The following is a 26,631-nucleotide window of genomic DNA, read 5'->3' on the forward strand; positions in this document are numbered from 1 at the left end:
ATGTGGGGGGTAAACACCTTGGACAGGGAGGGGTGTTTGGAAGTCGCAAGCCCATGAGCCTCCAACTGGAAACAGTGGGACTGAGGTCCCAACCCATGGGAAGTCCCCTCTACGCCCGCTCCGAGGGGGGGCAAGCCCCATCTCCTGCAGCGGTTCCACCCGAAGGTGGAGCAGGGCCCACGAAGGAAGATGTCCCAGCCTGGGCCCCAGATGTGCTGGTGCCTGGTGCCATGGCCAGCTGAGGTGGGATTGGTGGGTCCGGTGGGACCGGCCTTCCCATACGAGCTGTGTTGTCACAGGTTTATGACAGATATGGGTTAATAACAGTCAACAGCATTCAGGATTAGTTATAACAGCATGCATAGGTATTCCCATTAACCCAACACACCAGATTTAACACAATTGCAGAACACATGCATATATGGAATAACAGTAGCCATTACAGGTGCATGCAGGTTTCATTGATGGCAACAGGCCACCAATATGGGTGTATTTTCACATGGCACATACATAGAAACACATGTGAATATTTATTCACCATTAGGAGATATGTCCAAACAAAAGTGTGGAGTGTACACATACCAGTTGAGAAGTGTCATTGTGTTATTATGCACATATGGTAGGAGTGAGAGAGAGACTTCAATTAACAACTAATATATCCTTGTAGTTTACACAACATTCTTAGACACTGTAGTGGTATTTCCCTTTCATGTATTATTACACTACACAATATCCTTATATTGTACACCTGTATGTTTCTAAGTTATTATATACATTACCTGCATCTTACATACAGGCATGACATGCTGCAGGTGTTAATGCAACATATGTTGGGTATTGATGACATACACTTTGGGTGAGGTGCTAGAATGACAGGTTTGTTTCCATATACATTCTCTGACTATGTATATGTTTGAATATCAGTTATATGTCATTGACAGCTGCCTAGATGTCTTGGAACATCACACTAGATTTTCAGGGGAACAGGGTACCAAGCTGGTGATATGGGCCATTTATCTGGACATGCTGGACAAATTGGAACAGTTGTTGGGTATGAATATGCATACAACTTACATTTTGAACATTCTAGCAAATTCTGTACGGTTGTTGGGTATAAGTATGCATACAGCTTTCTATCTGGACATTGTATCAAATGTGTACAGTTGTGGGGTATGATTATGCATACAACTTAGTAGCACTCCCAGGATTCAGACCCCTGCTGTGTGTGACAAACTATTATAGCTAACATGACAGTACACTTTGCTATCAGGGTATTGATGTAAAGCTTTCAGGTGTTTTCTATCTAAGTCTCCCTAACTTGTGCAATATAACTGACCTCTTGGCACTTCCAACATTGTTATGCAGGACTTCATATCCATTTTATCTGCATACCATGGTGTGGGTGACACTGCTTAAGATGCAACATTACTATTTATAGTACGGAACAGCTCACCAACATATAGGTTCATAGGTAGGGACTAGGCTATCTGCCCTAGGCCATTTATAAACCTAGCCAGAATGTGTTGGCTTTCACCTCCCTTTTAGACTAGATTTCTGAGCCTCTGTCCAGCAGGGCCATATAAGTGATCCCAGGAGTAAATTTACTCATCATGATTTCTCTTGAAGAGGGTCAGCGAGGGGCTCTGCCTAACATGGACTGGGTTCTATTCCAGAGCGAGGGAAGCCTTTGGGATATGAATCTATCCCTCCAGCATGCCTATTTATTGTTGTGCTAAGGTTTAAATCCCTGGGGCGTGTAGCTCTAATGGATTTGGTTTTCTTGAGGTGGAGAATGTCCAACAATTCTGGGTTAGACATGGCCTTGTACGTCAGGCAGAGATTGTCTCTGAGTAGGCAGTAAGCAACTGAGTAGAGCTGGAGTTTCTTTAGTTGAGCTGCATAGGGCATCTGTTTGAGGGCCACAATCCTCTTGGTGAGGTATTTTGAGGTCTCTCCAGCTGTTGCAAGTGTTGGGTAAGGTACATCCCAAATGGGACATTGTACTCAATTATGGGCCTGATAAGCGATGAGTAGAGGGGCACAATGACTTCTCTTGATCTAGATGTGAACCTTTTTGTGATTAGGTGAGCTATATAGAAGGTTTTTCTAACCACTTTGGCAATGTGATTGTCAAAGGAGAGGTTACTATCTACTTGGGTCCCCAGATCCCTAATTACTTCTTCTGTACTTAGTGGATTACCTCCTATGTGGTAGTTTGTGGGCACTTTGTTTTTCCCAAAGGGGATGACTATGCACTTTTTGGCATTTAGCTTGAGGTCATGGTTCTGACACCAGATTTCCGTCTCCATAAGGCCCTTCTGGAGGATGCTTGTGTCAGCCGGCGAGTCGATTATGGCTCCCAGTTTGCAATCATCTGCGAACTTGGTAAGCCACAGTCCTCCATGTTTACCTGTACCTCAGAGAAGTATATATTGAACAAGAGGGGTCCCAGGACTGAGCCGTGTGGGATGCCACTTGTAAACTATTTAGAGTAGGACATGGCACCTGCAACTCTTACCATGTGAGTTCTATCCCTGAGCCAGTTTGCAACCCATCTTGTGACATATGGGTTAATATTTAAACTGGTAAGCTTATTTATGATGCCAGAGTGTGGTATTGTGTCGAATGCTTTGCGAGGTCCAGGTAGGCTGTGTGGACTACCTTTCCCTCATTTATGGCTTTGGTAACTATTTCGAAGAAGTCAACAAGGTTTAAGAGGCAAGATCTGCCTTTAACAAAGCCGAATTGGGTAGGGTCCAGTGTTTGGAGGGTCCCAATGTCTTTGTTTATGAGATCCATGATGATGCACTCCATAGCCTTGCAGACTAGGCTAGTCAGGCTTATATGGCGATAGTTCCCAGGATCCGTTGTGGCGCCACCTTTGTGGAGTGGGATCACTGTTGCTGTATGCCATTCTTTGGGTACGTAACCTGTGGTAAGGCTGAGTTGGAACGGTGAATTTATGTGTGGGTTTAGTTCATTTTGGAGCTCGTGTAAGATGCAGCCCGGGATACCATCCGGTCCCATTGATGCTGTGTTTTTTACTTTGGAGAGGGCTGCTTTCACCTGTGTGTCTGTGATGTCTGGGGGACTGCATTCTTCTGGGATAGACACTGGCCCTTTTGGAGGGGAAGGGGGGTAAAGTTTGCACTGAACCTGTCCACCAGGATGTTGGCAATGTCAGTGGGTTCATTGTATTTTGTGCCATTTTGCACCAGCTCGGAGCAGATCTGAGAGTTGCCACCCAGACTCTTGATGTAGCTAAAGAATGCCTTGTGATTATCTTTAGAGTCTTTGGTGATTTTTCTTTCAAAGGTAGCCTTTGATGATTTCATGAGGGATCGAAGTTTTTTGCTAGTACTGATCAGTGATGCCTTCCCTTTTTGGGATTTTGCCTTATCATGTAATAGTTTCCTCCTTCTGTTGTATAGCTTATTTATGGCTGGGGTCCACCAGACTGGTCTCCTGTTTTTGGAGAAGTGAGTCTTGGTTTTAGTTGGGATGGCACGATCCATGCATTCCTGTAGGTGCTCATAGAGTGCATTTGTAAAGGATTCTGTGGTTTGGGTAGCATTTTCCATTAGCCCGGGGGCTTTGAAACTTTCCACCTCGGTCCTGAGAAGTGTGAAGTTTGCTTTTGAAAAATCTTTCACAGTGGTTTCCTTGGCTTGGGGTGGGGTTGGGATGTGGATGTCCATTGTGATTAGTTTATGGTCTGATCTTACCAATGAGGGTTTACCTCTGGTGTGGAACATTGAGCCCCCATGTTGGTGATGACCAAGTCCAATATGTTGTCCCCTCTTGTGGGAGTGGTGACCAGTTGTTCCATGGCATTTGAGTTTATAAACTCCAGGAACCGTTGGGTGAAAGAGTTGGGACTTGAGTAGTTTTCCCAGTCAAAGTTTGGGTAGTTGAAATCCCCCAATATCATGGTGTTTGGTGAGACCTTCATATTCTCCAATGTTCTCAGGAATGCCAAGTGGGGGTCCTGAGACAAGGTGGGTGATCTGTAGCAGGCTACAAATTGAAAAGCAGTTTTACTTACTGTCAGTTGCACATGGATGGTTTCCGCTGTCTCGTGCAGTGCCACTAACCTGGAGATGTGGGTATCCTTGATGAAAATGGATACTCCCCCACCTTTAGTATTTCGGTCCGAGTTCTGGGGCTGAAAAGAATGGTATGAGTTGAATCCTGGTAGTGCTGGGGTGCTCCCTGGAGCCTTGAACCAGGTTTCTGTTACTGCACAGATATCAATTTTCTCCATACTGAGTAGTGCCTCGAGTGTGTGCATCTTGAGGTTTAGACTTCTGGCGTTGAGTAGCATTACCCTTAGTTTTTTGTTTTTGGTACTGTTTATGGAGGTGGGTTTCTCTTTTAAGCCTTGTCTAGAAAAGGCACTATTGGGGTGGCAAGATCCTTAGCCAGTATTCGAAAGCCTAAGGGTGACAGGTGCAAGCTGTCCCTGGCGAAGCAACGTGGCTTGTCGAGCATGTAATCCCAGGCTGTGAGACACTGGAACCCCTTTGAGTGACACCAATAGCTTAGCCAATTGTTAAAATTGATCATTTTGTCTTTATACTGTGGCATCATTCTTGGTGAGGGCAAGATGCTACTCAGGGTCAGGGTCATACCGGCCTGGGCTACATGATCAGAGAGCTCCTCTATGTCTCTTTTCATGTAGTCCAGGGAGGTACATCTCAGGTCATTCACACCAACATCGACAATGACAGAGTCATATTTGTACCTTCTGTGGAGTGTCCTGAGTGCTTGTGTTATGTGGCAGATCCTGGCATCTGACAGGCAGCTTACAGTGACTTTTTCCTTGTTCAGTCTGATGAGTGGGACGTCAGTGTGCCTGACAATAGAGTCTCCAATTACTAGTGTATTAGGCGTGTTATTAAGCCTTAGGGGCTGCGACTGCATGGCACACTGACTTTGTGAAGTATGTGATACATGAAAGTTGTTGTGGGGTAGCGGTTGCTTGGACGTCTGCTTTGGAGGTCTCTGTTGTTTTGGCAGATTTTTATTTAGAGCCTCCAAGTATGTTTTTGTGAGTTTATGTGTCTTGTTTGCTGGTGCGATTGGTCTATGTAAGACTGGTTGTGTGGTGCGAGTGTTTTCCTTCTCCTCCTGACTGACTGTGCCAGTCTTGGGTTGAGAGAGCTTGGCCTCCAGTTTGGCTGTATAGTTGCATCTCTCACATATATTTGAGTTTGTTGGAAGGAGGAGAGGGTTGTCTCTGTACATAAGGCAACTGTAACATTGTCTCAAGATTTCCAGATTCACCAGCTGGACTGGAGAGTATACCTGAAACTGTGCTTTGGACATGCCTGGATGGTTTAAAGAACTGATTTATTGATTGTCCAGAATGGACAAATAGGGAGCATTGTACTTCTGGATAGCATAAGGAGGTGTAGAGCTAAAGTTTGTTAGTGCTTACTGAGGAATTTGAGCAAGTGCTGGGCTGTAGAATGAAGGATGAGTGCTTATTTTGAGAGTTTGACTAGTTCTAAGGGAAAAATTGAAGAGCAGACTTTGTGGAGCTGAGGATAGTTTAAAACTGCTTAAATGGCGCTGTGCGACATTGCGTGACATTGCGCAATGCACAAAATCATGCAAAACTGTGCAAATGCGGGTTTTAAGGCAGGGAGCTTAAAAGAGATAGGAATTAGCCCAAAACAGCCAATAGACTACTAGTTGCTGGACTGAGACCACTCCTCCAGGGACAGATAGGCTGCTCAAAGCTCCCCACTCTCACTGGTGAACAGAGAAGCTTCCTTCTATCCAAGTAAGAATATGGGCAACACATGAACTTAGACCACAGCCCAGGATTCAGCAAAACCTGAAATCTGGACTACTCTAGTTCAGAAAAGGTGGGAAACAAGGATTTGTTTTGTTTTTTTTTGATTTTTTTAAAACAGAAACAGCAGTAACTTAACAGAAAACAATGTAAATGCTTTACACAGGCTAGCGCACTTGAGTGTGTAGCCTACAACAGTTAAACAACACAAAAGCGACTTAAAATGACTTTAGGAAGTGCAGAACAAGAAAAATACAAAAATAATACTTATTAAATCTTTGGAACAGCTAGAAACTCACTTTTCGGTGAGAAATTGCAGTTGCAAGAAAAATAGCAGAGAAAAAATACTTAAATCTGTTGAAAGTCTCTCTTTTGTCTCTTTGCTGCTTGTAGCACTATGCAGGACACCACAAGGAGCTGTGCTGAGTTGCATACAGGCGCAAAATTGCGCAAATGCAGGTTTTAAGGCAGGGAGCTTGAAAGAGATAGGAATTAGCCCAAAATGGCCAACAGACTACTAGTTGGTGGCTGAGACTACTCCTCCAGGGACAGATAGGCTGCTCAAAGCTCCCTACTCTCACTAGCGAACAGAGAAGCTTCCTCCTATCCAAGTAAGGATATGGGCAACGCAGGAACTTATACCGCAAACCGGGATTCAGCAAAACCTGAAATCTGGACTACTCTAGTTCAGAAAAGGTGAGAAACAAGGATTTTTTGTTTTTTTGTTGTTTTTTTTACAACAGAAACAGCAATAACCTAACAGAAAACACTGTAAATGCTTTACACAGGCTAGCACACTTGAGTGTGTAGCCTACAACAGTTAAATATCACAATAATGACTTAAAATGACTTTAGGAAGTGCAGAACAGGAAAAATACAAAAATAATGCTTATTAAATCTTTGAAACAGCTAGAAACTCACTTATCGGTGAGGAAATGCAGTCGCAAGAAAAATAGCAGAGAAAAAATACTTAAATCTGTTGAAAGTCTCTCTTTTGTCTCACTGCTGCTTGTAGCACTCTGCAGGACACCACAAGGAACTGTGCTGAGTTGAATACAGGTGCAAAACCACACAAATGCAGGTTTTAAGGCAGGGAGTTTGAAAGAGATAGGAATTAACCCAAAACGGCCAATAGACTACTAGTTGCTGGGCTGAGACCACTCCTCCAGGGACAGATAGGCTGCTCACAGCTCCCAACTTTCACTGGTGAACAGAGAAGCCTCCTCCTATCAAAGTAAGGATATTGGCAATACAGGAACTTATACCACAGCCCAGGATTCAGCAAAACCTGAAATCTGGACTACTCTAGTTCAGAAAAGGTGGAAACAAGGATTTTTTTTTTTTTTTACAACAGAAACAGTAGTAACTTAACAGAAAACACTGTAAATGCTTTACACAGGCTAGCGCATTTGAGTGTGTAGCCTACAACAGTTAAACAACACAAAAATGACTTAAAATGATTTTAGGAAGTGCATAACAGGAAAAATACAAAACTAATGCTTATTAAATCTTTGGAACATCTAGAAACTCACTTTTCGGTGAGAAATTGCAGTCGCAAGAAAAATAGCAGAGAAAAAATACTTAAATCTGTTGAAAGTCTCTCTTTTGTCTCTTTGCTGCTTGTAGCACTCTGCAGGACACCACGAGAAGCTTTGCTGAGTTGAATACAGGCACAAAATTGCGCTAATGCAGGTTTTAAGGCAGGGAGCTTGAAAGAGATAGGAATTAGCCCAAAATGGCCAACAGACTACTAGTTGCTGGCTGAGACTACTCCTCCAGGGACAGATAGGCTGCTCAAAGCTCTCTACTCTCACTGGCGAACGGAGAAGCTTCCTCCTATCCAAGTAAGGATATGGGCAACACAGGAACTTATACCGCAAACCAGGATTCAGCAAAACCTGAAATCTGGACTACTCTCGTTAAGAAAAGGCGAGAAACAAGGATTTTTTGGTTTTTTGTTGTTTTTTTTACAACAGAAACAGCAGTAACCTAACAGAAAACACTGTAAATGCTTTACACAGGCTAGCACACTTGAGTGTGTAGCCTACAACAGTTAAACATCACAATAATGACATAAAATGACTTTAGGAAGTGCAGAACAGGAAAAATACAAAAATAATGCTTATTAAATCTTTGGAACAGCTAGAAACTCGCTTTTCGGTGAGAAAATGCAGTCACAAGAAAAATAGCAGAGAAAAAATACTTAAATCTGTTGAAAGTCTCTCTTTTGTCTCTCTGCTGCTTGTAGCACTCTGCAGGACACCACGAGGAGCTGTGTTGAGTTGAAGGTGGCCTAATGGTTAAGGTGTTTGCCTTACAAACACAAGGTGCAGGGTTTGAGTCTCTTGAGTCTATGGCTTGAATACGAGAGAGGAGTAAACAGAAGCACTGCAGGGGTTATACCTTTATTCACAGACTATTACACATTTATTTATACTGGTACAGCACTTTCTAAGGCTTTTATACTTATTTGTTATGACAGTACATGCAGACTGATTACTAACCTGCCTCGCGATGAAGCCTTTGTAGCCTAGCATCATGGGATTGTTGGTTCACAGCCCACTCATCTGCAGCTGTCAGAGGAATGCAGTGATATTTAGCCATACCTATCCATAGTATACACAAGCTAGGCAATTATTTTCTACTTAGTAGAATGAGTACTTACTCAATCCTGGGGCATTGGGCATCTGCCGAGACTCATGGATCCACTTTTCCAGTGCATCCCCCTCCACCGCTTCAGGTCAGCATGGTGGTGCCTGACCTGCTCACCAGTATGGGGGATACCTGTGGCACTGGTGAGGTCATGGGCGAGACTGTCCCAGACCTCCATTTTATACTGCGGGCCCTGGTACTGGCCCTGAAGTAGTCTCTGATCATGGTGTTTTACCAGGAGCCATACCATTTTTTTTTTACTCCTGGATGTCCCAGCCCTGCACTCTAAATCGAGTGCTTTCAACCACACCAGCCATTCTGCCTGCAGTAGGGAGCTGCATCTAGTTATGGGTAGTATTCCCAGCTGTGGGGTTTAAATACAGACATTTTCCTGCACTTCCCCATGATTGGCCAGTTTGGAAAAAGCTAAGCTATGGGCAGATCTGCTTACATGTGGTTGGCACTGCTTAAAGAGGTATACCACTAGGCAGATTGAATTGGCTTACCTACACCTTGCTTACACTTACTAACTTGAGGTGTGCTGCGGTTAGCATTGCTTAATGGTTAATTAGCACTATGTTTGCCACTTGCAATGATTTATTCTTCATTACTGGTTATATATGTTTCTGGTATCCGTGATTCATGTGTACATACACTGTATAAAATAACACCTCCAATCTATGCTTACTGCAGTACTCCAGTTCACATATTTATGTTCTGTATCAGGTTATCTAACATCACACTGTACATAGATGCAGTTCACATGTTTGGTTTGATTTTCCTGTGGTGAGACTTAGTTTGCTGATGCCTCATGCAAATCTATTGCTATGATGGCTTGGTGGTTAACTACTGTGGCTATAATGTACAGGGTCCTGTGTTTGAGACTTGCAGAGTCAGTTTATTTTGTTGCTGGGCAGAACATTGGCCATTCGATCCAGAGTGATTAAGGCACTTTAAAGCAGTTGTAAGTGGGTATGCGTGAGTTTGCATGATGGTAAGCACTGCTAACCACCGGATACAGTTTCTTACACTCAGTTAGCTTCTACTTTGCTTAATCTGTGTAGGCAATGCTTACACCCACGCAAATGCACTTAGACACACTTACTACTGCTTATTTGTACTTAAACATGCTTACTAGTGCCTAATTCATTATGACACTGACACTTCATGTGTATTTCATGCAGTACTCCAGTTCACATTTAAATGTTATTATGTAGGTTATACGGCATACAGATGGAAATATATGTTCATATACAGTTTTCACATGGAAAATTATATGTGCTGTAGTGGGACTCAAACCAGGAATGCTTGTCCATTAGGCGGATGCTCTAACCAGGACATTATTGCTGTGCTGCTTCATTTGCATGTATATTCCTTGTTATCCTCTTCAGCCTTTTCAGCTGCTTTGACCGTAGCTAAACGATGGGCAAACCAGCGCATCTATGGCTAGCTGTACTCTTGGTTTAAAAAAAATAAATACAAGGGTTTCTTCATTTTATTTCAATGTACTGTTGCTGTTGAACAGATGGGGACTGTTGGTGGAGATATGCAAACACATATGAGCGGTTTTGCTCATTTATTTACACTTTCTTCTGCTCTACTTTGCAGGGGTGTATTTATTCTGAGAGCTCTGCTCTCAGACACACCCCCTGCACTCGTCCATGATCAGTGTAGGATTTGGAGCTCCGGCGGTGCACCTTCATTATTATGCATGGCATGCTGCCATCCGCATCTTAAACTGCCGCTTACATGCAGGACTAGTTTAGTCCTGCATGGCAGATTAGTGAATCTGGGGTATAACTCTGTTATAGCCTTTTTACTTTTTATTAGACATTTGTTTAGTAGCCTTCGCTTACTGGAAAAGTCCCTTTTCAATGGAGGCCTCAGGAGAAATGCTGCACCTTACATACTTTTCCACATGCAATTACCATGAGCTAACAATAAAAATATATTAAATTACAGTAAACTATATATAGTTTAACAGCAACTGATCACCGTGTTAACTATACTTTACAGAATTTACAGGATGTTAAAATGACACATATCTAAAGAACATTCAGCAGTAGTTTACAGTTTATGTATAAAAATCACATTGCAAGTTTAGTACCCATACAGCAGTTCAGGCATATTAAAGTTTTATTCAACTAGTTATTCACTTGAGACATGTAAAAAGGTGAAAATAAGACGATTTTATGATGAGTACTTGATTTGACTACATGAATAGTGCTGTTACAAAAGCAGGATTGTTTTGTTGATAGGTATGATTTCATTAGAATTTTAAAGTATGACTGGAAAATGATTAGAACAAGAAGGAGGCTTATTAATGGGAGTGTTACAAGTGTTGGCCATTTTGCAGACAGGTATGTTTTCAAGGTGGTATTAAATAATAGATTGAATGAGATTTTTTGTGCTTGTTCAGAGAGAATTTTGCAGTATAGCAATGTATGCAGAGTACAGGCAGTCACCATTATAACTTTTACATTTTTAAGTCAGCACTATGTGTTGGTTCAGTGAGTGCAGATCTCAGTGAGGCAAGTGCCAGTTTAATATCCGGCTGGTTGCAGAGCATGTGTCTGGGCTGTACAGGATGATGTGTGCAGCCTTAGTGTAAGTGTAGGCTAACAGATTAGGTAGCTAAACCAAACTGAGAAGATGAAGTGCAAGACATTGATATGTTCAGTAATGTGCTTGCTTGCAGACTTTGCAGTCTTATATTATTGCTCCAGTCTGACTAGCTGAGAAGACTGTAGGTTAGTCAGAAGTAATGAAGCATGCAGGAGACTAGGGAGTAGACTGGTATAAGCTATGATCTTATGTGCATAGTTTGACTGAAAAGATTTGACTTTATAAAGAAGTCATAGTTTATGGTTGCTTTTTTTTTGAACAGCATATTGGATAAGCTCATCGAATCTTACATTGTGGTCAATTACTATACCCCACACTATTTTTTTATTTTATACTAGCTCAGTTCTAGCATTATCAACTGATAATATATGTATATTACAATTATTTGATTGTTGGGTTGGAGGCAAACATACTATTATTACCCAGTGTCCCCAAAACTCTGAATAAACGTCCCCTGTCTGTTAAGCAGTACAACTTACTATATTTTAATAGAGTTCTGTACTTCTGCAATTATTGTTTTTAACTAGGATTGATTGTTTAATTGAATAATTAACGGCTGTGTGATTTTTGATAGTATATAAAATGGTTAGTATGTGTTAGTATTTTATACAGCGATGAAGGGTTTGTATGACCTGAAAGCTTTGTTTTATTAAACACTTGTTCAGTATCAGCGTTGCTTGGTTTGTTTCATACTGCATTCAGCCTTGGTTTTATGAACTAAGCTTTGTTCTGTAACTGTTTGGCTTTTTGAGAATTATCCACAAAAGTACTCCAGAATTGATCGGTATGACATTCTAGGAGAAAGGAAGTGTGGTCTGTGGGAGGGTACTGCCAAGGAGAGGACAGTCTTGAGACTCCATGGCTTCTGAATATCTACGTATCTATAATTTATGAATCTCTACAGTAGTTTCCAGAGTTTCAGGACTAAAGCTTCTTGCAACTATTTTTAGTTGTCTACAGAAAGGCTATCTACTGCAAGAGAGGGGAGTTTTTTTTTTTAATTATTATTATTATCCTGTAGGATTTGTAATAAATGAAGAGGTAGTAGTGACACTCTCTACATCACTTATTTCTGTATTGATTGTACTGAGTGTATTATGGGAGTCAGCAGCATTTATTTAGCATGAATTAAATTTGCATGCCATGTTATAGTTTGCTTCATCTGTGAAAGGGCAGGGTTGTGAGTTTTTTCCAGGCTTAATTAAGTTTCTTGATTATTGGCCAAAACTGTTTTGGAGATTTACTGTGGTTTTTCTGCAGAGTAATGCAGTGCTTTTAATTAACCTTTAGAACTCTATTCTTAGATAGATTTCACAATTGCTGATACACTTGCCAAATGTTTTTTTTTTTCTCTAAATGACAAAATAATAGCAATGATTGTGCCAAAGTGGGTAGCATTTTTTTTAGAAAAAAAATGTGTATGAAAATGCTGGCACAGTCTTAGGATACAGGGTGACTGACTCATAGCCAACACTGAGAAGAATTTTTATTTACATTAAGAGCTTGTCTAACAAATAATTAGGTTCAAAAGCATTGATCCCCTAAAACAGAAAGTTGAAAAAAAAAACAGACTTTATTGAATAACATGACCAACGCATTAGATTTGACCTATTATTACCCCACTTATACAAAACAATTCCAATGATGTATGAATATGGGCAGACATAACAGTAACAACTAAGGTCATGCAAACAGAAGGACATATAACAGCTTATATGGATAGCATTATTAATGAACTAAACAATGTAGTCATTTTCAGGAAATTTGCTTTGAGTTTGGGTTATGAACAGGTGAAATTACATCCAGGCTATTGAAATATTACTACATTTTCAGCTCATATAAGACACATGGTGCATAAAACACTGATCTTTGAGTTAAGCTCAGGGTGGCTGTGGTGGTGCAGTGGTTAGCATTGTCACCTCACAGCAAGAGATTCTCTGGTTTGATTCTCAGCTGAAGGACCTTCTGTGTGGAGTCTGTATAACCTCCATGTGGTTGAGTGAGTTTTAAAGACAAGCAGGTAGGTGTGTGTGTGTGTGTGTGTGTGTGTGTGTGTGTGTGTGTGTGTGTGTGTGTGTGTGTCTGTGCATGTAAGTGTCTGTGTGTGCATGTGCCTTCTGTGAAGGTTGGGCGCTGGGCTGGCAACTCAACACCATAGAAACACAACTGCCAATCACTCTGTGGACCAGTGATCTGCTGTGGCAATCCCTAACTGGGAAAAGCCAAAATACATTGCAATATGGGTTATCCAAATGATACAGATATGTAAAAACACAGTGATTTAACTATATTTGTCAAAATGAAAACATGAAAGCAATGGTTCACTAAGAAAATAATTGACTAATGCAGAGCAAAGGGAATTCATAGCTGCAAAATGTGTACTCAGATTCTATATACGCATATAATCCATAATGGTAATGTTGTGAGATGATAACATAGTTAAGGCTTTACATGACATCCTTTCTAAAAATGTAAAGGAAGTTTAGGATGTCTGCTCAGCACAGAAAAATGAGAAACAGGTATAATAACTGTATGTTTAACAGAGGTATTGAAAAAAGACAGTCTACTGAACATAAAAACATCAGGAAATGTTTGGTCAAATAAAAGACAGTTTAGTTTACAAATCATGATGTCATGTTTTAATCTAAAGTATGAAACATTTTTAAAGGCTAATAACAGTTCACCTAGCCTGGGGGCAGTTTTATGTTATGTTTAAGTTGATAAGAAAGGATATCAAGCAAATCATTAACATATTTAGAAAATGAAAGCTTTAAGTGATTGTCCGCTTGTGGTCATTTGGAATCAACAGGACTGTGCAGTTTTTGGTTTCGTTTTGTGTACAATTGGAGGTGTTGGAGAGTGCTGTTAAATATTTAGAAAATACTGACAACAGAAAAAGAAGCTGTTGCTATAGTGTAGTCATATTTCATCCATATTTAATTGGAAAAAAATAGTCTATATTAATAACTGATGACAGACTGCTTGAACATTCTTTATCAATCCCAGATCACAATCACCTATCAGAAATGAAAAGGCATTCTCTAAGACTACAGTCTTATCCACCCAGTGTTCACTATAAAAAGGGAGATAGAAGTTAATTGGTTTTATTTTGAGATATGCAAAGGATACATTCAGAAAGGATAAAGACATGCTAGAGTAGCAGAGGAGTATCTAAAATTGATAGAAAACTATATAATACCAGGATCCTTCACTTGTAGTATTACTAGATGGATACTCCAGATTTTGCACTGTAGAATATATAACAGTCATATTAACCACTGATGTGATGTCTGTTTTAGAAAAGATTTTGTTCTTATTTGGGATACAAACTTTCATAAAGTCTGATAGTTGCCAACATTTCCATTGTATTTAACTTAGATTGTTTTATGACAATAAGGAAGTACATGACAGAAGAGTAAGTCTGTTATGACTTGAAGCCAACAGAATAGTGGAAGGATTTGGAGGCAGTACACAAAATGTCATAAAATAGACACCATTAAAAGAGTGCCATAAAAACAATAGTTATTCACCATGCTGAGAGATAAGGGGGTATAATAAAACACTCAAAAAGAGAAACAACATTCATCCTTATGTTCAGATATAAGTTTAGAAATAAACAAAATTCCTTTTATCCATGAGTCAACTGATAAATCAGAAATTATAGCAAGTTAAACAGATTTTGAACAAAAGGCTCAGGTAAATAAGCAGACTTTAACAGACTCATGATACAATGCACTTTTTTCAGAAAGGGCTATCCTGTTTTAATAAAGCAAGTGAAGTAAATATTTACCTTTGTGTAGTACTGAGACATACCTTTTGAAAGGTATAAGAGGATCAGTGGCAAATAATGGAAACACATATTAACCAGAGTTTTCAGTAAGTTTGGTACCCAAAACAATATGTCTTGACCAACCCAGCAATGATGTTTTACCTAAAAATAACTTTGCCAAGGATAGCCTTTTACTTAGAAAACCAGACAGAATTGGTTATAAAGAGACTAACCTGTTTAAAAGTATATGTATAATAGCACATAGTGTTACTGTTTCTTTTCACAGGATGTTCTAAGTACCTAGTAGATGACAAATGTGGATGAATATAGATTAGTTTTAGAACTAGTCTAACCACAAATTAATTCAAATAGATAATGGGCATATTTTTCTATTTAATGCACTAGTAATTACTGATCCCTGCCTGGATTTGATAGGTATCAATTTAAAATGATAATGAGCTTTTTCCATGTTAACTTGACTGGAAACTAGGTGTAACAGTATTAAATAAATTCCCAGTAATAAATGGATTTATCCATTTAATGACTGAGGGATGATTGACTTTTAATTGGATTTGACAGGCATCGCTAATTTGAAATGTGAATGAACTATAGTCTGTTGACTTTGTGAGAAACTTGTATCTTTGTTTTTTCTTTCTACTAACATATTTCACTTCACTATACTGTGTAAATACACTATATAATACACTGTTTCATCTGATATTTACTTTAAAAAATGACTTTTCCTTGTTTTCAGACCTATGTTTGACTACTGGCTTGCAGTAGAGAACCCATTAACTGTCATGTCTGCTAATATATAAGGCATACATGTTGCTTTGTCTTCTGGCTTGGATCTTACTTGAAAGTGTCTTCATAGCAGCCCTCTTAACCTGTGAATGAATAAATTAATAAATTAATGACCGAATACATAAGTAAGTAAATGCATCAGTAAATAAATAAGTACACACATACATATATAACAAAACATAACAACAAAGGTCTATGTACAGTGATTAATTTTTATACAACCCTGTTTCATTTTTAGCAGCTTACAGAAGACTCCAAATAGATGTCTAAAGTAAATAGTTTGAAAGTCTGTCTAATACCCTATGGCCAATAAAATTTGCCAAGGGGTGTTATTCAGCTATGTGTGGAGACAACTAACAATCACTTTGTTTAAAGTTTAGCCGCAGTGTTTTGTAAGCTAAATCTGTGAAGAAAGCACTTGAGGACTGCAGAGGTGTGACCAATGTTTGGGTGAAGGCCCAACCCAAATATAAAAGCTGTATGAGGTTTCCTTGGCATAGATTCTTGGAAGGCTGTTTCCACAAAGAATAGCTTTGCAAGTCTATGATTATGGTAGTGTAATGCAAATGTGTTGAATGTTGAATACTACTAACAAGATAAATTATATAGCCCTGGGTTTGATTCCTACATTGTTATTTTGCCTGCTGCAGGACATTGAAAGGCTGTGGATGTACCTATTTTTTAGACTTCCTAGAAAACTGAATACTAATCCAGTAATTTGGAGATTAGTTTACAAAATTCAGAATTCTGTTTGCCACAGAACCCTACTGCCACAGAATTGTTGTTATATTAAGTATTCATTTAATGGCACAGCAAACTAATACCACAGTTTATGAAGCCACCACTTCCAGACATCAGCTTTTGTGCAAGCATCACTTCTGTGTGATGAATTTCATCCAGTGGCAAACAGGGGAATACGACTTCCACCTCCTGCACAGGAAAGCAGACTTATTTATATATGTCAGCAATGGGGGGGGGGATATGTAGGGCAAAAAGATGGAGCAAGGGGAGGTAAGAGTGGGGTAAGAGGTATGGCTTTACAACAAATATAGTCTCTACTGATAGGAACCCTACTTCTGGGCCACACCTGAAAAAGGAGTGATTTTAAGAGTCAGAAAATAGACAACAGACCTACATCTTGCTCATCTCCATGCAGCAGCATCTATGCCCTTTGCTTCACTGTACTCCAATCTTTGCCCAACCTAATCCATCCACTCCCCAACCATTTTAGGATATAAATGTGCATATTTGCTCATCACTGGCATATCTAGGACATTATCATATTGCACCTAAATGATGCTTGTACAAAAACTGGCATCTGGAGAGAGTGACTTTACAAAGTCTGGCATTCTGTTTTTATAACAAGCAGAAAATCATTTCCAGGTAATTGGATCAATCTTCAGTTTTTTGAACAGTTTAAACAAAAAAAGTAGGTGGCAACCTTAGCTAATTTTGCTGTGTGTGCTTATCTGGTTAAGCAATTAATTAAAACATGCATACATATGATTAGTGTTGTTGATTGGTGAAGCAAACCACAATGAGAACTGCATATCTATGTCAGCTGAATTATCCATAACTGCATAATATATGACTTCTGGTTGACTGTTTGCAAATTTATCTTGACAATAATTAGAATGGGTCTTGAAAACTATATAGCATTTTTGTCATTTTGCTTTTTCTCTTGATGTGAGTAAATGTGGAGGTCTGTGATGAACCCTAAAAATTTAAAGTTTTTCTTTCTGAAATATAATATTGAGAATATAATTTATTATGTTCATAAGCCTACTAGTTGAAGCTATAGTATACTGTCCTTTATACACCTCTGACCTTTTTCATGGAAACACGTTAGCATCCCTTGCTAAAGAGAAGACCATGAATTCGTACAGATAAAACTAGGTCTATATGGATCTTAATTGTGTTATAGTATGAGTAAATCACTAGTAGGGCAACTATGAAAGAAAGAGAAACACAGGATATATTATGCCACAGTTAACAACATGTAAAGAACAGCTCTAAATAAAATACACTGTTCAGGTATACACCAAAGATAAGATGATTCTAACTGTTAAACATTAAAGGAAATGCAAAGCATTTCTCAATTTACAAATACTGTTGAGTTTAAATATAGTCTCTGGTTTCTGAAAAACACATTATAGAGATGTGTAATGTCAAACGTATATGGACCAACTGACCTGCTTAATGACAGAGATTTATGGTAACTAAATATGTTTGAAAACAACTGTGCAGGCTGGAATTGCATTTATTTATTTATATGGTAAGAGGTGATATCATCACATAAGGCTTTGTGTATCAGATACATACTTTAGTTAGGTATTGTGATGTTTAGGTTTACTTGTGAGAAACAGTTTAGCTGCCAAGGGCTCAATGTACCAGAGTCACTATTCATTTCACCACTCTGATGTTTGCATTTTTCTTGTGAGGGACAGGATTGATGCTGAGAACTCAGTGTGCTAGGGTCTGTCTTTTGTTAACTCTGATGTGCTTGTCAATTGTCATGTTATTCCTCAGTGGGCATAAACTTTCTTTGATGTGATTTTGAGAGTACGTGTACTTTCTATTTTTATTACGGTGCTCTAGATTTGCTTTCAGTAAAATGCATTTTTGATTTGTTCTTTATTGTGTAAGAAAGTGTCTGACATTAAAATGACATTAACAGACTACTGACTATGTTGCCTGCTTTGTTTGTTACTACCGAAAACACTGTGGGTTCATCATTATCTCAGATCATGTTGAGTTCTCATGCTGTTTGTTATGAGCATTTATAGTGAGAGAACTTTATGTACTGCTTGGGAAAGAGACTTACTGCAATCCAGACTATTATAGGAACGCTCAAAATAGTGTAACAAGCATCAGTGAGGGCAAAATATATAACAAGTCTGAGGTAGTACTACTTCAGACTATCCCCTCATTTCTAAAACATAGTGATCTTGAATTTAGTACAAAAGTAACAGAAATAAGGAGGATACTGTGGTGGTGGTGCTGCGGTAGCTTTGTCACCTCACAGTTAGACGTTGCCCGTTCGATTCTCAGTTAGAGCATCTTCTGTGTGGCGACATGTGTGAACGGGCATTCCTTCGTTGAAGGTTGTGCGTTAGGCCTGGCAAGCCAGCACATAAAACTCTACTGCCAATCATTAGCGGACCAGAGTTCCGCTGTGGCGACCCCTAACTGGGAAAAGCCGAAAGACACAAACATGGGGTGAAGCCCCCTGTAACATTGAACGATCTAACACAGAGTTTCAGATTTTGCCATTCTTCCAACAGAAATGCAGTTTAGTATTGAAGAGTTAGACTAGCAAGTTCTGCACTTCTAATAGAGAGCCTTGGAGTAGTTCCACCTGAAAATCTGAGGATCATAATTGCAACTGTCAGAATAGTAGAACTAGAAGTCCAAATCAGATGAATGTATACTGAGTGCAAGGGGAGTAATGTTAAACTGTGATGTAGGTATGTTCAATGCACTAAACTGCAAGAAGGTGTTAATACAGTAATTTGAAGAGTGTATTCGCCTTCATTCCAAGGAACAAGACTTTTGGAATTAGAATATATAAATAACAGAGGTATGTCATATTCCTCACACTGAGTAGTGCAGGGTTGAAGTTATATAGATTCACTTTATATCCTCGAAATACTGAAATATCGAAATTCAGTATTTCGAGGCCATGTCAAACCCAGAGCTGTTGGACATGCTACACTTAAAGAAATCCCAATCCCTCAGAGCTACACGCTCCAGGGATCTAAACCTTGTCATCACAATAAACAAAACATGCTGGAGGGATAGGTTCCTGACCCAGAGACTCCCCAGACTCTGGAATAAATTGCCCATACATGTCAAGCAGAGTACCTCTTTGGACCTCTTCAAGAGGAACCTTGACGTTTGGATGGGAGAAAGGAAATTCACCCCAGGGATCACGTCAGTCGCCCTGCTAGACAGGGGTCCAGGAAAGTAAATAATGTGGGAAGAAATAGCCAGGGAATTGTTATGGCTAGGCTTGTATAGGCCCTAGGGCTGATAGCCTAGTACCAACCTATGAACCTAAGAACCTATAAAGTCGATACCTGAAAACAATGAAAACTCAGAAGCGCGAAATTCAAAATCTCGCACACTGGAGATTTTGAATTAGCGCTTCTACTCCACATACACACACTCGCACACTTTCCTCCCCACACACAAACACAAGTTTTCTACTACATAAAAGCAGGGGGGCAAGTCACCATGCACCCCCCATGTGGGGGGCTGCGCCCCTCACACCCCCCTACCTAAATATTCTAACTCTGAGGTCACACCACATACAAACACACACAAAACACCACCACACAAGCTGCATTCTCCTTGCACACACACATCACAGCAACAAAACACACTAACACACACCACAGCCCCTACCCAAAACCCTTAACTAATAAACACTTACCTGAATCCACAACCACAGCGAAACACTGAAAGCCCTAATTCAAAATCTCCAGTGTGCAAGGTTTTGAATTTCCAGCTTCTGAGGTTTCATTATTTTCAGGATTCCACTTTATGGGCTCAAAAATACTGAATTTCGATATCTCAGTATTTCGAGCTTCTAAAGTGAATCCATACACACACACACACACACACACACACACACACACACACACACACACACACACACACACACACACACACACAAAGGTTGTCCAATCATACTGTGCAATATTACTATCAATACAAATGATAGTTTGACCAAGAACAAGGCTGTTATGAGTGGCCCACAGTGTCACCAAATAAATATGCAAGCAGCTTTCAATCTATTTAATAATAAAAGAACAAGAAAATACTAAGTAAATAATCAGTTACATCAGAGTTCAAAACCAAGGTAAATACTTAAAACAACATTGCAGGACAGTCTCAAATGAATATAGAAAACATCTTTGCTATACTTCTCTATATTCCTGACTGAATCTAAGAGAAATTACTGTACCCTAGTTAACCTACTTACACAGCAAAGCAAGATGTGGTGAGTGGGTCTTCAGCTGATGCTGTCAGATCAAAGACAAAATACAAAATGCTCAGTCTCTCTCTCTCTCTCTCTCTCTCTCAATGAGTGCTTAAATTAACATCCCAAATATTACTGCTGGGATACTTGCAGAATGGCTTTACTTCTTGTTATTCTGACTTCAAGTTCCCAGTCTCACAACCATTGATGCAGCTGTAGCATTTAACATCTACCTGTGAAAACACATAGACTTCAGATATTTTGGCAAATCGTGGAAGTTGTAAAATAATTTACATTCATCCACACTTAGACAATATAAAAAACTTCTCTCGTACAGACATTCTGTCTCCTGTTGACTGAAACTGAAAGATAACATCCTTTTATTATGTGGTTATAAAGTAATTTACATTTTCCGCTATTCTTCTGAATTAACCTCCTGTGTTTCAGTAGCCCCTGTTAAAATATATACATCTAAACAGCCACAATAGTGCATATACATTTATGCTCAGTACTTTACAAACTATCTCTTCAGCACACAAGTCTGTACAAAACATCTTATATGACATACAGCTCCAATACATTTGCAACACAAGCATATGAATCATGTTGACATTCACAAATGATACATAACCATTTATAAAACTCCAGATAGCTGGGCTGGCAGCATCTCCTTCTGTCACACTTATATATAAATCATATTAATATTCACAATGACACATAATTATTTACAAAATTCCAGCTAGCTGGGCTGGCAGTACCTCCTTTTGTTACAGTAGGATTTGCACTATTAAGTCTCACTCTTGTGAAAAAGATCCACACTAAAGTAACAGGTGTTTGACATGGAGACATTTTTATTAAACAGTATCCAGAGACTGCTGCTCTATAGATTTTTTTAAATAGATTGTTAACCAGGTAAGCCCACTGGATACACATTCCTTTTCAGGGATGACCTAAGAACACTGCCTGGCCAAGTGACTTGCTCAGAGTCACACAGTAGGAAAATGGAGTTGGAGGGAAATCCCTGTACCCTTTACTACAAGAAGCATTTTGATAAGAGGTCAGAGCCTTTATCCTCCTCAGATCTGCTGCATTTCCACATACTGTTTCAACTTTGTGATAGATAATGTTATCTTGGTCAGGGTTTTTCATCCTGAAGAAAATGATCACTCCAATAACTTCATACTTAGATATGAAGTCACTTTTGAAGGATGTTTAAAGTAGCAGCACACACTTGATGACAGGGTTGCCAGCTTTCTATAGTGCCATTTCCTGACAAAAAGCCTCACCCCATGTATAATCTAGTCACATCCATTTCTTTTAGTAGCCATGTCTTTTTATCTAACAACACCCCTCAACACAAGTCTTGAATACCACATGCCGTTACTACTACTAAGTGGAAAAACATACAATGAATCAGATGCAAAGTGAACAACTTTATTTAGCAATAATTAATTCAAAGCAGTACATTGTTAAAGGTTCACTGCACACAACAGTACATTAAAATGACACCACACCACAGGACAAAAGACAATGGGAAAACTGAATATGAACTGAAAATAAAATCATGGGTCACATTAATATTTTTATAGGAAAAGTGAAAAAATCATTGTCCTGTCACAATTTTATATGTATTGAAGTTTTCCAGTAAGAGCAGACCACTTGCTATAATCATTGCTTATATTTGAAGCCATATTTTGCATTTGAACTGTCAGCCTCAAGTAATGGCTGGCTACTTTCTACACGTGTATAAAGTTGTGAACAACTCATGTTAAAATTTAGCTTGACCTGCAACTCAGCCTTGACAAGAGGCATAAGCATTCTGTTTCTTGTTATCAGTCCATCCATTCCATATGAGTGAAAACCCTTTCCATGAAGCTATTGCTGGGGGAATTGAAAGGATGAACTGCACCAGTCTGTAAATTGTTTTGCAGTCTAGAGCTTTACTAAATAATTCAACCAGGGATCACTTACAGATCTCTGCCATCTATAACAGGGCTGGAAATGCAGCAGTTAAAGTACAGGAGTCTGAGTAAAGTGCAGTAATGTCCACATCCAATTTGAAAACTTTTGTAAATGTACACAGTTCTGGCCAAGTTACAGGATGTTGGAGGTGGAGGATCTGTATAGCTTTAAAGGGACTATTATCATAGTCAAACTAAGTGCTTTAGTAAAAAAAAAAATCACCTAAGTTTCTACAGACCTGATGTGCTATAGCTGGAGTAAAGTGTTTTAAGGCAGATGTAACTTTAGCACCAAATAACTAGTCATCTTAGCCTTCTCTGCAGCATTTTAAGACATCATCACTGTGTACAACTCTGGAGCAGAGAATGTGTTACTTTCAAGGCTTGTAATAGACTTGTGGAATATCTGCAGGATGTAGTGCATAAAATGGTTGTAGCACTCTGCCTCTGAGATACCCCCACTAATGCCATCTTCATTGACCTCCAAACTCTACAGATAAGGGAGTGACACTCCTCAGGGCCTTGGCTAATAAAATAACTTTTAATAGCAGGCCAGCATTCTACCAGCCTCACCACAGCTGGGAACAAAGCAACCACCTTGTGACAACATGCTGCATGACCTCTTAAATTCTTGGCCTAGGAAAGAATAGAAGTTCTTCAACAGTGCCAGTTTTTTGCAGATGTTGAAAACTCACTATGTTACTTTCAAAACCAGAGTCTCCAACCTTGGAAGGGCCTTGCTTGCACACTTTGCACAATTATGTACTACATGGCGCAAACAGTTTGCTACAATGATGTGAGGCACTTCAACTTTCAAATGTTTAAAAACAGGCCTGTGTTTTCCATAATTAACTGAGACGTCTGCAGCATAGCTAGACTTGTTTTGTACTTTCAGTCCTTCCTGCACAAGGATGACCTTTATACTTGTAAAGATGCATTCAGCCCTTTTATTATAATGCTCATAGAAATTCAGAAGTTTCTGTTGTGTGCCATGACTGCGAGTGAAGTACTGAATAATCAGGGGAAACATTTTTTTGTTCCCCTTATTGGATGCATCTGATTGCAGTGAGAAATAGGAAGTTCCTGAAAAAGAAACTCCTCTGAATGAGGTGCAAGTCCATTCATTACAGTGCTCGCAGATTTGATCTTCCCACAGCTGAATTTCAAAGCCACAGTAGAGCCAGGGAAAACTTTCTGTGTCAGCTTGCATCCACACTCCATGGATACATATCAGTGATTGTGCTTCACTCCATGATTAACTGCTGTCAACTCAGCTAGAGTCACTTTGGAAGTTTCACTGGCTGCACTACATGGCTGAATAAACTTTGTCATTACAAAGTTCTGCCTCTGAAGCTGAAGGCTTTGCTGATGTTTGTCTGACTTCTGGTGGCTTTTCAGTGTCTTTTCTCCATCCCACTTAACAATGAAAGTTATTCCACAGGATGTGCACTTGGCCATGGCATCTGCATTTGGAACAGATCACACCCATAAGTAACTTTGCTCCCATGCCTTATTATAAGTGAGGAATACTTTAAACTTCTTAAGAGACATTGTACTTCCTCCAGCCTCTTGCTAATCCATTATCCTTGTCCCAAACATGATTCTTGCAGGATCCTTGCTCAACACTACTACATTAAACTAAAACAGCTATTAATACCAAACCAGACAATATGATTAAGTGACCAGGAACAGCAGTGCCTCAGGGGCTTGTGCCATAGTCACTAGCCAGAGATACTTGCTCACATCCTGTAACATGAAAATCTCCAGACTTGTAGTACACCTTGATATACAGGTATGCATAAAGAAAAACACAGCATGTGGGTGCAAGAAGATACAGACATCACCTAAAAAATTAACAGTGGAGGTCAAGCAATGTAAGGCAGCAAAAGTAACTCTTGACTGAGTGACATTCTGCAGCTGTTGCACACATGAACCTGGCAGACAGCGAGGTATGTAGTTCCAATACACAAGGCGTTCAACTGAGATTAAAATCTGTGGATCAGATATTGAAGCAGCAACAGAAACTAATGTCCCAAATCGAGAGCATCAACTGCTACACCCATGAACCTGATGCAAAGGTATCCAAATGAGTCTGGACACAGAGAGACAGCAAAATTCAGACATACTGTGGGCCATCAAAATGATAAAGATGAAATATGTTGTAGCTTAGCAATCCTAATACCCTCTGCAACTGTAATAACTTACGTAGAGACAAACTAAGACAATCTAGGCATGTCATAAGTACTCAGATGATGGTCTGATTTGAATAAATTTTCGCAGAACCAAAAAGAATGCATTACAAAGGCTCAAAAATCAGAGAGATTTTAAATATTGCTCTTACAATCTTAGAAAGTTGGTAGAACAGTTTTCTTTATCATACATTTTCTTAAAGATATGAAGTCTAACAGAAAAACATTGTTATAATTTAGTGACTTTGTCACTCTACGATTTGCATGAAATCCACACAGTTTGAGAAACAGAACAAAAAGTATGAGGCAAAAATCTGTACATTATCTTCTAGCAGCATAATGATACCTTTCAACCTCGGAATCTGGACAGCACTAATCAGAAGGGGGGGAACTGCTACTTATAAACATCACAAAAGCCCAGAGTAATGCTTAAAAAACATGAACAAATCAAAGAAAGCAATTGCTTAAAAAATTGCTACTTATAAACTTAAAAAGTAACTAGAATAACAGTTTTCACCCTATAGTGCATTTCCTTAACTCCTTACATCTTAGTGACCCCTCCAGGTACATCTGTAGCTAAGTCCTTCTATTGCCTATTGATATCAAATATTGCTTGTTCATATTTGCATCAATAATTCCAATACCAAGCTATGTACAAGGTTTTAAAAGATTTCATCTTAAAGCTTACACAATGGCAAACTCAACTACATTAATATTTGACCTCTGTCTAATGCAGGTACATAGATATTAACTGTTGCTTTTTATGATATTAATTTATATAGATATAATTTTCACATTTTTCTAAATATCTCAACAACCAAGTAATACAAACAGAACTTGTTAGCCTCATATTAAAGCTTTCAGCTAGATAAATATAATGCTGCTGACAGCATGTGTTTAACTTGAGTGGTTGCTGAGATATTGTAAGTTTAAAAAATATTACAAATGTAATAGTTACTGTGTTTACTGTGACTTATGTAGAAAAATAATGTTCCGCAACCAAGCTCACACTTATATACGCAAGTAAAAACTTTTACAGTGAAACTGCTTCATCAGGTATACTTTTTTTTAAATTAAAAAGTGACTCTATATATAGTGTGTTCATAATACAATTAAAATAATTAACAAATTAGAATATCAATCATGTCATAATTTCATTTTGTGTATTTAACCTACATACTCTTGTCATCTGTTTTTTTTTACAATATTCTCAAACATGAAGGATGGATGCATACTGTCCCTTGTTAAATATGTACACTTCTTAACCTCTTTCTTACAAAGTATTGCATCAAGATTTCCTTTTAAATAGTTTCTTAATGTAATGTCTAAAAAATCTGTTTGCCTATATTGTATATTCTTCTTGAACCTAAGAAATGATGTAGTAGTGTGTAGATATAAAACAAAATTATTCAGTTTGTGGGCAAAAGGATTTTTAGTCAACATGGACTAAAAAAGTGCAATGGTTTAGAGGTATGATAAATGAATGATTAACAAAAAACGCAAATACTGAAAACAATATTGGTTTTAATTTGTCAAATCATCAGCTTAGCAAACATGACTATAAAGTACTTAACAAGGGTCTAAACTTTATACCAGTAAATAATGTTGATATATCACTGATCTTAACATATTTTAAGTTATTTATTAGAAAACTCAACTTGAAAGTAGGATTTAATCAGCGATCTGATTATGTCAGTGTCTCAAACCCCAGAAGCAGTTCATATATACCAGTTGTTAATAGTGTAGTGTTTGTTTTGAAAAAAAGTGGTTGAAAATAAATTATAAAATTTATATGCTCTTAAAAACAAAAAAAAAATGTAACTTGTAAAAGAATTAACTTTTAGTGG

Source organism: Protopterus annectens, chromosome 11.part0 (genome assembly GCF_019279795.1).
Source record: "Protopterus annectens isolate FY-2018-M chromosome 11.part0, PAN1.0, whole genome shotgun sequence".
NCBI classification, from domain to species: Eukaryota; Metazoa; Chordata; order Ceratodontiformes; family Protopteridae; genus Protopterus; species Protopterus annectens.